This window comes from Erinaceus europaeus, chromosome 10 (genome assembly GCF_950295315.1).
Source record: "Erinaceus europaeus chromosome 10, mEriEur2.1, whole genome shotgun sequence".
In the NCBI taxonomy this organism is placed as follows: domain Eukaryota; kingdom Metazoa; phylum Chordata; class Mammalia; order Eulipotyphla; family Erinaceidae; genus Erinaceus; species Erinaceus europaeus.
Window position 1 is genome coordinate 101,849,593 of NC_080171.1, and position 12,463 is coordinate 101,862,055.

At 49.4% G+C, this 12,463-nt stretch overlaps 1 long non-coding RNA gene across 1 annotated transcript in view; it reads right to left on the reverse strand.

Annotated features, from left to right (window-relative positions):
- LOC132540925 (uncharacterized) overlaps nucleotides 1–12,463 on the reverse strand; it is a 578,575-nt gene that overhangs the window by 291,143 nt on the left and 274,969 nt on the right. The gene's annotated exons all lie outside the window — the stretch shown is intronic.

The following is a 12,463-nucleotide window of genomic DNA, read 5'->3' on the forward strand; positions in this document are numbered from 1 at the left end:
GAGATGAATTAAAATCACAGATTGTGGTCCGGTGAGACAGCATAATGGCCATGCAAAAAGACTTTCATGCCTGAGGCTCTGAGGTCCCATGTTCAATCCCCAGTACCATCATAAGCCAGAGCTGAGCAGTGTTCTGGTCTATTCCTCCCTCCATGTATTCCCCCCCCCCATGTATTTCTGTGTCATTCTCTAAAATAAAACAAACAAAATGTATTTAAAAAAATAAATAGGGGCTCGGTGATAGTGTACCTGGTTAAATGAGCACACACAGTGTGTAAGGACCTCGGTTCAAGGCCTTGATCTCCACTTGCAGGGGGAAGCTTCCCAAGTGATCTGCAGGTGTCTCTGTCTCTCCCCTCCCTATTTCCCTCTTCCCTCTAAAATCCTCTCTCCTATCAAATAAAATTAAGTTAAAAATAAAATAAATTGTTAAAAAATTAATTAAATTGTAAATGGCACTTGTCATGGACACATAGGCTGGTGTCCCCCTGCTGGGTGACCTCCTCTCTCTGAGTGTCTGCTTCCCCAGGGAAAGTGGGATGAAGATGGTGCCTCGCTCCCGGGTCACTGTGAGGACTCCAGGACACCCCCCAGCCAGGGTCTGGAGACTCAAGGCCACCTGGCAGCAGTGTGCAGCACAGGCACGAGGGTCAGGAGGAGGGAGAGACTTGCCTCAGGTCTCTGTATCTTCTGAGCCAGGGGGTGATTTTCTAGCCCATATGGGCCACTGCAGCCATGAATTGAAGCAGCGTGCTCAGTGGGCCTACAAAGGGTTCCAGGTGGCTCCTGGGGGTCCAGGCTGCTTCCCATGGGGGGGAACCCCTTATCTCTGAGCTGCCAAACAGGGGGAGGAGTCTCAGCACTTCACCCAGGGGTGCTGGGGCCTGAGCAGATAGAACTGGCTAGAGAGGAGGACTGGCAGTTTCTCTCGCCATCTTGGTGGAATGAAGGCGTGCTGCTGGCCGTTGGCAGGGACTGCACTACCTGTGAACCAAGAAAGCAAGGTTTAGAGCTAGAATGGCCCCTGCACCCCCCGACCCCCACCCCAGCATCAGTTATGGGGCCACTCTCTGTGCTGTGTGTGAACAGAGGGTTTCTTTTGGAAATACGATCAGAGGCTTATTGTCCTTGAAATAGCAGGCAGGCGTTTGTCACAGCTTCGGGCTCTTCTCTTCCTCTTCCTTAGGCAGTGCTTCAAGTGTATGTAACTAGTCATAGTTACCTGTTACATGGTTACCACCGGGTGCCTAGGCTTCCAGAGTCCCTCAGTTATAAACAGCCACCTCATGAATCTCCTGTGCAATTTACCTTGTTTCTATGGCCTCAGTGCCTAAAAATAGAACCATCAGGTCAAAGAGCTGGTGCTCAGAGCTTGCTCTGGCAGCAGGTGCAGCCTTTGAATGGGGGACTGAGGGTGTGTATGTGGGGGGCTGTTAAGAAGCATTGCTGGGGGAATCCGGTGGTAGCGCAGCGGGTTAAGCGCAGGTGGTGCAGAGCGCAAGGACCAGAGTAAGGATCCAGTTTGGAGCCCCTGGCTCTCCACTTGCAGAAGGGGTGGCTTCACAAGCGGTGAAGCAGGTCTGCAGGTGTCTATCTTTCTCTCCACCTCTCTATCTTCCCCTTCTCTCTCCATTTCTCTCTGTCCTATCCAACACAACGACATCAATAACAACAACAATAATGACTACAACAATAAAAAAAAAGAAGCATTGCTGGGGCTGGGTGGTGGCGCACCCCATTGAGTGCACACACCTGCAGGGGGGAAGCTTCACAAGTGATGAAGCAGGGCTGCAGGTGTCTCTCTGTTTCTCTTTCCTTTTTAAAATAAATATTAAATATTTACTTATTTATGAATGAGAGGAATAAGAGGAGAGAGAAAGAGCCAGCTATCACTCTGGTACACGCACTGCTGGGGATTAATCTCAGGACCTCATGCTAGAGAGGTCAGCACCTTATCCACTGCGTTACCTCCTGGACTACTCTGCTTCCTTTTTCTTCTTATTGCCCTTCCTTCTCCATAAAAAATAAAAAGTAAAAAATAATTAAAAGAAGCATTGCTAATGGAAGTTGGGGAGATAGCTCAGCTTGTTAGAGTGCTCACTGCATGCCTGAAACACCAGTGACTACAGGTTCAATCTCCAGCATTACCTTATCCCAGAGCTGAGGGCTGCACTCGCTATCTGCCTCTCTCTCTCTCTCTGCCTCTCTCTCTATCTTTCTTTCTCTCTCCCCCTCACTTCCCACTCCCCCCCCCCAACTCATTATAAATAAATCTCTTGTTGTTGTTACTGTTTGGTTTTTGAAGAGTAAGGAGAGTTGCTAATGTAGCCCTCAGATCCAGGAACTGAGACAAGTCCTCTAATCTAGGGGTTTCCAAACAAGACAGTGATTTGGGGAAGCCAGCAGAGGGGCTGCTCCCCCTTTATTCTCCAAGAGCCCAGCAGTCATCCTGGTGCCCTGCCAAGTCCAGATGGCAGACACAGAGTTCCAGAGAGGTTGAGTCATTTGTTAGCAGCTGCCCAGCCTGGGCCAGAGTCCTCCTGGGCTTTAAGCTCCCTGCTGGAGCCCTCACAGATCCTCTCTGAAAGACACTCCCTAAGCTTCATCTTAGAGTCATCCTGAAAACTGGCTTTATTGCCCACATCCCAGGGTCTGGCTCCTTGGCCCTTGCAGAAACAGAATACTCAACCTCTTCCCAGGTTTCCCACTGTCTCACACCCCGCTCCAGCTCTTTGCACAATCATCTTAGTATTTATGAAGTTCCATCTTGTCGAGTTTCATGTTTTCTCTCTTTGGGGTGTGTGTGTGTGTGTGGGGGGGTAACATCACCGTTGATCTGGGGGGATAAACACACCCTTATTATAAACTAAATACATTCCAGCAGCACTGAAAACTACCAGTGCGAAGAGAAAAATTATCAATGCTCTTGCCCTAGAATGAAGTGGCTGTTTGAATGTAGGAACCATAGCAGATGCTAAACATCCCCTCTGAAAATAAGGAAAATGTTAGTGGCCGGGCTGTAGCGTGCGCAGCCAGTACAGTGCACACACCACCATGCCGAGGATTCAGCCCCTGGGTCCCACCTGCAGAGGGGGAGCTTCATGAGCGATGAAGCCATACTGCAGTCTCTCTCCCTGCCCCCTCTCTCTCCCTCTCCTTCTCCCTCTCCCCCACTCTCTCTCTCCCTCCCTCTCCTTCTCTTTCTCCCTCTCTTTCTTTATTTCCTCTCCCCCCTCCCTCCCTCTCCCTTCTTGGCATTTTTAAAAATAAATATTTTTATTATTATTTTTTTACCAGAGCATGGAGCCTCAGGCATGAGTTTCTTTGCATAACCATTATGCTCTCTATCCCAGCTATGCATTTTATGCATTTTTATAGAGATAGGGAAAAATCAAGAGGAGACAGAGAGAGACCAGCAACTCTGTTTCACTGTTTGTGAAGCTTCTTCCCCTCTGCAGGTGAGGACTGGGGCCTTGAACACATGTCCTTGACAGTGATGACATGCGCACTCCATGGGATGTGTCACACTACCTGTTCCCCAAGTCCTCCCGGCCATTCACAGCCAACCCCCTTCTCCATCTAGCAGTCGGCTTGCCTTCTGTTAGTCTGCCATTTCTTTGTCTCCCACAGGTCAGTGAAATCATACAATGTTTCTTTCTCCCTCAGATTTTTTCCCAGTTACTCCTAAATTCCACCCATGCTGCTGCAGATAGGAGGATTCATCTTTTTTTAATGAGAGAATTGCTTTTCGTGGGGCATATGTCTGGTATCTTTCTATGGTATCTTCTTTATCCATTCACCTGTCCATGGACTTTTAAGTTGTTTCCATGTCTTGAGCTGTTGCAAATAGTGCTAAGATAAACACAGGGATGCCTACATCTTGTCTGGAATTGGTGTTTTTGTACACTTTAGGTAATTACCCAGAAGTGGAGTGACTGGAATCTCCACACTGTTTTCCACAGTGACTATACCAATTTAGAACAAAACATTCTGAAAACACATATGGAGCCACAAAAGACCTCCTCAATGCCAAAAGAATGTTAGGAGGGAGAACAAAATGATGCATCTCTGATATTAAACTATGTTATAAAGTGACAGTAATCAAAGCAGCACAGTATTAGAATAGACATATAGATCCCTGGAACAGAATAGCACTTACATGGAGAATTGATTTGTGAGGAGACAAGGACATACAATGGAGAAGGAAAAAAATCTCTTAGATAAATGGTTTGGGAGGCCTGATGGTATGGGGCCGCTGATTAAGCAAACATACTACTATCTGCAAGGACCCAGGTTCAAGCTCCCACATCCCACCTGCAGTGGGAACACTTCACAAAAGGTGAAGCAAGTCTACGGGTCTGTCTTTCTCTCTTCCTCGCTATCTCTTCCTCCTCTCTTAATTTTTCTCTGTCATATCCAATAAAATGGGGTGGGGAGAGTGGCTGCTAGGAACTGTGGCTTCACGGTGCCTTCACAGAGCCCCAGCAATAATCTTGGTGGAAAAAAAAGGATGGTGTTGCAGAAGAAGGGGGATAGACCACTATTTCACACCACACAATTGCTGGTGTAGTTGCTTGCTAGTACTGGTGGCTGAGATACATAGGTAAGAGGGCTTCAAGATCCCCCAAATCTATGCTCTAAATGACTCTGATTATTTACAATAGTGGGCTTCAAACCTTTTTTTCCTTAGCAGCACAGTTTGTAATAGCCCAAACTGGAAACAACCCAGATACCCAACAACAGATGAGTAGCTAAGAAAGTTGTTAGTGATTTAATAATGATCGACAAGATTATAGGGTAAGAGGGATAAAATTATATACAATTCCCACCACCAGAGTTCCATATCCTCTCCCCTTCTTTGGAAGCTTCCTTATTTTTTATCCTCCTAGGAGTATGGACCAAAAGATCTTTATGGGGAGCAGAAGGTGGAAGGTCTGGCTTCTGTAATAGCTTCTCCACTGGACATAGACATTGACAGGACAAATCCATACCCCCAGCCTGTTTCTATTTTTCCTTAGTGGGGTAGGGCTCTGTGGAGGTGGGGTTCCAGGACACACTGGTAAGGTCATCTGCCCAAGGAAATCAGGATGGCCTCATGGTAGCATCTGCAACTCTGTGGCTGAAAAGCACTAAGAAATAAAGCAGAACAAATTGTTCAGTAATAAGGAACTCAAAGGTAAGAGTATAGCAGATGAAATTTGGGGGTCTTAATGTTGGAAGGAGCTAGGAAGTCTATCCTAGGTATATTCCAAGGAACCCATGACTTTACTAATTTTTGTCTGAGCCCCACAGCTAACATGCAGGTGGGCTAGTATTGTTTCGAAAGATGGTGTCAGAGTTGAAGATAGGACTAGAAAGCTGATCAGGGCAGAGAGAAGCTCCCAAGTATGGGGAAAGTGCATGAATACCATTAACTGCAAACTCTATTGATCTGACCTAGGGTTCATGTCTGTTCATATTCAGGATAATCCTCTGTGTTGCCAAGATCACACACAGCCAGAACCCCCTGCTCCAGCCCCCTGATGTGGGGCAAGTCCCAGCTTTGAGCCTCAGTTTCCTCCTCTGAAAAATAGGACAGTAGACGCTGTGTTCTTTTTTTTTTTTTTAAATATTTTTATTTATTTTCCCTTTTGTTGTCCTTTTTATTGTTGTGGTTATTATTGTTGTTGTTATTGATGTCATCGTTGTTAGGACAGAGAGAAATGGAAAGAGGAGAGGAAGACAGAGAGGGGGAGAGTAAGATAGACAACTGCAGACCTGCTCCACCACCTGTGAAGCCACGCTCCTGCAGGTAGGGAGCCGGGGGCTCGAACCCTGATCCTAACTCCAGTCCTTGTGCTTCGCGCCCGGGTGCGCTTAATCCACTGTGCTACCACCCAACTCCCTAGACACTGTGTTCTATATGGAGGGTGCTGGGAACCTTAAGCTCCTGGCACCTAGCCAGCACCGAACCAGAAGCTCCTATGGCTTATAATCACTCTAATAATTGTGATTAGCTGGTGAGGGCTGGAGAGGAAGGGTTCGGTCAGATAACAGGGCCACTCGGTCCCAAGCAAAGGCCACCCTTCCTCACAGCCTCAATCACCACAGTTGGGATAGGGATGGAGTAGCTCAACTGGTGGCACAGAGTGGGAACAGGTGGCGCTCAAGAACAAGTAGCACTGGGTGTGAGGCAGTTTGCTGGGAGGGAGGCCTTGCTGGCCCAATTGACAGAGGAGAAAACTCAATCCTGGAACTCTGCTCTAGGTTACAAAAGACTGATGGTGAGAGTGGGCTCAGGACCCCAAACAAATCTCCACATGGGCGGGGTGGGGGTGCTAGGGTTGGGGGTATTGATCTTTTTGAACTTGTATTTTTGTATGCTTTAGTAACATACCCAGGAATGGAATGACTGGATTCTTCATAACGTTTCCCCAGAGTGGCAGTACCAATCTCAAACAAAATATTCTAAAATTTATATAGAGCTGTAAAGACACCCTCCTCCCCACCCCCAAAGAGCCAAAGCAGTCAGGTCTTGCTGGATTTAGGGAGCTCACACCCTCCCCTTTTTCCTTTGTGCCTATGAGCCATGAGGATTGATTAGAAAGGCCTAGAACACGACTGAACACACACGCAGTACAGTGCGCAAGGACCCAGCTTCAGGTCCCTGGCTCCACACCCACACTGAGGAAGCTTCACGAGTGGTGAAGCAGTGCTGCAGGTGTCCATCTTTCTCTCCTTATCTCCCCCTTCCATGCCAATTTCTCTCTGTTTCTATCCAAACAAAATAAACAAAGAAAATATTAGGAGGAGAAGGAAGAGGAGGAGGAGGAGGAGGAGGAGGAGGACTTAAAAAGCAGGGTCTAAGAATTTCCCAGATCTCCAGATTTGAAAACACATTTAGCCTCACAGAACAAGAATTTGGTCCTTGCTCAGGTCTAACAGATGGGAAAACCGAGGTTCAGCAAGCTGAGGGGCCTGGGGGGGGGGGGGGAAGGGGGTGGGAGTGCAGCCTGGCTTCTGGCTCAGCCTGGACTTCCTCACTTGGCTCCCACCTCCTGCCCAGCTCCAGTCCCCTACTATGGATTGAGATTCTCATGGTCCCAGCTGGGGGTGCCAGACTGCCAGAGACAAGCGGTTTTTGTTTGTTTGTTTGTTAGTTTTTAATTTTTTTTTTTTCAAATCCTAGTGCTGTTGGTTTCTGTGGCAATAGGGAGGAAGAGGCAGAAGAGGAGAAGGGGGAATCCAGGGCTGGGAGGGGTGAAGAAGGGGTGTGTGTGCAGGAGACAGCGAGAGGGGCAAACAGAAAGGAACCACCCCCTAAGCAGGTCGGGGAGAGGGTACAACAGATGAATAATTTACCAGGAGATGCAAAACAGAATTTAGAGTTTATTAAATTTATTTTCCCAAGTTTCCCCCCACGGCTTTCTCCCTCTGGCCGGTCCTGGTGTTTTCTCTTGGTGGGGTACAGGTGCCCCCACCCCGTGCCTGTGCCCGATCCCACCGGCCTGTGTCGCCAGCTACGGCTGCGGTGGGGGAGGGGGGCCTGTGTCTCGGGTCTCTCCTCCACCTCCATTCTCTCATTCTCTTAGCCAGACGTGTCTCTGTGCCTCCCCCCAACCACCCACTCACGTCCTGTCCTGGAACTCCAGTCCCCAGGCAGGAGCTCTCAGGGTCGCAGGAAGAGCGCAGGGAAGGGGGCTGAGGGTGGAGAGAGGTCGTTTCCCCAGCAACTGGGGGTGGTGGGCGGAGCCGCGGGGGCCGCCCCATAACTGGGATGCGAGGGGCGGTCGGTGGGAGGACACGCTCACCCGGCTGAGGGTTGCCCCCTCCCCACCGCTGCCCCCCCCACCTTGGCATTTCCAAAGCAAGTGACCTGTCCATGGTGTCAGCCTCAGCACCTCAGTAGGCCTGTAGAGCTGAACGGGCTGAGCCTTCCCTGTGCTTGAGTCCAGATCCCACCTCACCTGCACCTGACCCTGCACCCCCGGCACCGTTTCCTTGCCCCAGTCTTTAACCCCCGAGGGAAAGGGTTGGCCCCACTGCGGGGCAGATGTGGAGCTGCTGGGAATGACCCCCACTCCACGCAGCGCCCTGTGGCCTCGCTCAGCGCGCCAGCCTCTGGCAGGGATCGCCACTCACACCCCCATGTACCCCATGGTGAGACAGGAAAGGGAAGTGCCAGCCCAGGCCGCCACAGCCGCCGGGACATGTTGGGGCCAAAATGTGGCCAGGAGTGAGGGTCCAGCTCGGGACAGTGGGGGTGGGCTACCGGGCACTGTGTGAGACAGTGGGGGCAGTGGTGCGGTAGATAGTACTCAAACTATGGAACAGGATGCTGTGTGACAGAACAGCTCAAATGCTATTGCACCAAAGACAGCGACTCTGGGATGGGGTTAGGGCTGGGGCAGGGTTCAGGTCCTGGAACATAATGGCAGAGGAAGACCTAGTGGGGGTTGAACTGTTATGTGGAAAACTGGGAAATGTTATGCATGTACAAACTATTGTATTTTTACTGAATCCCCCAATAAAGAAATTTTAAAAAATAAAACATTTTTAAAAAGAATAGCCCAAATGCAGTCATTTCTAACTATGGCTTCTTTCTTTCTTTCTTTCTTTTTTTAGTGTGGTGCCAGGGATTGAATCCAGAGCCTCTGGCATATATATGGTAACCAGCTGAGTCATCTCCCTGGCTGTGTTTTTATGTTTTGAAAGAGGGAGACACTAGAGCAACACTCCACCACCAGAGTTCCATCCACTCTCTAAACATACTTTCTGGGGTCCGGTGGTAGCGTACCAGGTTAAGCACAAGGGTGCTGCTTAGAGCCCCTGGTTCCCCACCTGCAGGGAGTGAAGCAGGTCTGCAGGTGTCTATTGTTATCCCCCCTCTCTATCTTCCCCTACCCGCTCAATTTCTCTCTGTTCTATCCTACTTATAAAAAACTGGAAACAGTGGCCTCCAGGAGGAGTAGATTCATAGTGCAGGCATGGAGCCCCAGTGATAATCCTAGAGGCAAAAAACAAAACAACAACAACAACAAAAATCCACAACTTTCCTCTGTTTCTCCCTTCACTCTTTCCCCTCCTTTTTTCTACAGCCCTCACTTCTCTGCGCCCCCCCCCCCTTTCCCAGAGCACTGCTCAACTCTGGTTTATGGTGGTGAAAGAGATAAAACCAGGAACCTCTGGAGCCTCAAGTACAAAAGTAATAATAATAGTGTCTTCATCTCTCTTTGAAAAACCAATAGGGGGTGCAGATTCCAGGTGACCCCTCCCCTGGATCTGAGAAGGGGGGGCTGGGCTTCTTCTACCTTCTTGGGGAACCCAGTGCCTGTGGCAAGCTGTCTGGGTCTATCAGCCAGGGCCATCTGCCAGGCCAGACCAGGCTGGGTCTCAACTCATAGGCACCAAATGTCCAAGCCACCCAGGCCTCTCTCTTCTTCCTGACCAGGGGAAGGGGTCTCCTGGCTGACCCTGACTGTGTGGGGCCCCTGGTGCGCCACCACCCAGCCCCCCAAATAGGCTTTTTAAAGAGAGATGAAGAAACTATTATTATTACTTTTGTAAAAAGTAGAAAAAAGGAGGGAGTGCTCATGTTATAACGCATAAGGACCCAGGTTCAAGCCCCTGGTCCCCACCTACCTGGGGAAAGCTTCAGCAGTGGGGAAGCAGTGCTGCAGGTATCTCTGTTTCTCTCCCTCTCTACTTCCCCCTTCCTCTCAATATCTGGCTTTCTCTATCCAAAAATAAATAAAGAGAATAGAATTTCAAAAAAAAAAAAAAAAAGAAAGGAAAGAAAAGAAAAATCTATTTATTGGGAGCTAGAAAGTGCTGCATCTGGATAAGCACACATATTACACTTCACAAGGATCCAGGTTCAAGCCCCTGATCCCCACCTGCAGGGGGAAAGCTTCATAAGTGTCATAAGTAGGTGTCTCTCTGTCTCTCTCCCTCTGTATATCTTCCTTCCCTCTCTATTTCTGTCTTCATCCTAAATAAGTGAAATATATTTTTTAAACCTATTTTATTTTCTTCTTTTTTTATTAGTGATTTCACAGTGTTTTACCCACATAGGATTTCAGGAATCTAATTTCACACCTCTACATGCTAAGTGTTAAGTCACTGTACCCTCCACCAAAGTTCTGTGCCCCATCCCCACATAACCTTGATCATTCTCAGAAAATCTAAGAGTTGGCTTTTTGTTTTTGGCAAGGTCATTTGTTTTAGCCATCTTGGTTCCACATATTCTCCTCTCTCCTGTAACACTAGACTGGGCTCAGCAGGCCCATTGTTGCTGGAGGCCTCTCAGGCAGCAGCTGGGCTGGAGTTCTGGGAAGGTCACATCCTAGTGCCTCCTCTGTTCTGCCCCGCAGCATGGCCCAGGTTTCTTGGGCCCTCGCTCAAGGCTCCTCAGGCCAGAAAAGGACCACCCAAGCTTGCCCAGTGTGACCTCCATCATCCCTTAAAGGTCAAAGCTGTCTCATGGGGCCCACCCAGAATGGAGGGGAGAAGAGACCCCCCCACACACACACACACCTACCACTGAGTCATGGGGGGATGGGGTTGCCAAGGAATGTGTGGCCCGTATTGAATCCCTCACAGATGCAGAGATATATTTCACAGGCAAAAGTGGAGCTCACCGTGAAAGAAATAGGGGTAAAGACCGGACTAAACAAATCTGAGTGAGGTTCTTTTCTGCTGGACTTCTCAGAGCCTTGTGCTGACATGGATGGTTGGTCTCCAACATTGGGAAGGAGCTTGGAGGATTTCCCAGCGGACTGTTGGGAGCTGATTTTGGTTTTACAGCCAAGCTCTGGTGTTGGGGGTGGGGAGGGGGACTGAGCCTGGGTGTCCTGAGGGACAGAGCCTCTTCCTCAGTACACTACTCTGGGCAATGTTGCTCCAGTCTCTCCAGGTGTGGTGCAGATTCCAGGTGACCCCTCCCCTGGATCTGAGAAGGTGGGGCTGGGCTTCTTCTACCTTCTTGGGGGACCCAGTGCCTGTGGCAAGCTGTCTGGGTCTATCAGCCAGGGCCATCTGCCAGGCCAGGCCAGGCCGGGTCTCAATGCATAGGCACCAGCTGTCCAAGCCACCCAGGCCTCTCTCTTCTTCCTGACCAGGGGAAGGGGTCTCCTGGCTGACCCTGACTGTGTGGGGCCCCTGGAGGCTGGGGGGGGGGGGCAAGGAACAGGTGAATGGACCTCACTGCTGGCTATGTGACCATTCTCCTTTGGGGTGATAAATCTGTCAGCAGTGTGTGCAGCGAAGTGACTCAGGGAGCTGGGCCTTTCTGGACAGCTGCTGGGGAGGCCCAGACTCAGCAAGTTTCCAGAACCACTCACCTGTCAAAGCAGGAGGCGATTACAGAAGGTGTAGTGGAGGGAAATGGTGCACCTTGGTGAGTACACATGTTGCCATGCTCAAGGGCATGGGTTCAAGTCCCTGCAGAGGGGAAGCTTGACAAGTAGTGAAGCAGGGTTGCAGGTACTTCCCCCTCTCTCTATATATATTTCTTTCTCTCTCTTTATGTCTTCCTCACCCTCTTGATTTCTCTCTGTTTCCAGCCAGTAAATAAAATAAAAAAAGAAAACAGACAAAAGAGTGGCTAGGTGTTGGTGCGGCTAGTTGAGTGCACATGTTGAAATGTGCGAGGACCTGGGTTGGAACCACTAGTCCCCTCCTGCAGGAGGAAAGATTTGCAATAGGTGAAACAGTAATGCAAGTGTCTCTTTGTTTCTCTCACTCTCTATCACCCCTTTTCTCTTGATTTCTGACTGTCTCTATCCAATAAATAAAGATAATTTAAAAAAAATAGACAAAAGAAAATATGGCTTCCAGGAGCAGTGAATTTGTAGTGCAAGCACTGAGCCCCAGTGATAGCCCTACTGGCAATAAAAAAAAAAAAGACAAAGCAAAAAGAAATAAATATAAAAATAAATAAAAAAAAGAAAGAGAGAGAGAGAGAGAAAGGTGCAGTGAGGGTGCAAGGGGGAAAAGGATTTGAGGTTAAGAACTCGAGTCCCAGCTCTGCCTTGGTTCAATAGTCTGGTCTCAACTGTGAAGATCTGTGGGCATCTCTGGTCCTAGTTGTTGGCTGGTCTCAAGGACCAGTGTCCCAGTGCATGGCCACATCAGCGAGGCGAGTGCCTGCGTGACCCTGTGCAGGGGGTACAGTCTGTGCTCCTTGCCTGGGGATGGGAACCTCACTAGTGAACACTGCAGCTTGGGAGTCTCTCTGCTCTGCAGTCTGCTTGCCCTGACCCTTCCTCTTGTACCTGGTCCTCGCCAACTGCCACCACAACTCCAGGAGACCATGTCCCGAGACTCAAGACTGAGCTAAGGGGAGCTGCTTTATGATTCCTGCAGGGGGGAAGCAGCTCCCCTCACCACCCATCCTTCTGGCCCTGAACAGCCCTGCAACCTGGGAACAGTCCCTGAGCCACTCAGACAGAGCCCAGCCCTCCAGCTGTGTGTCCTTGGGCAT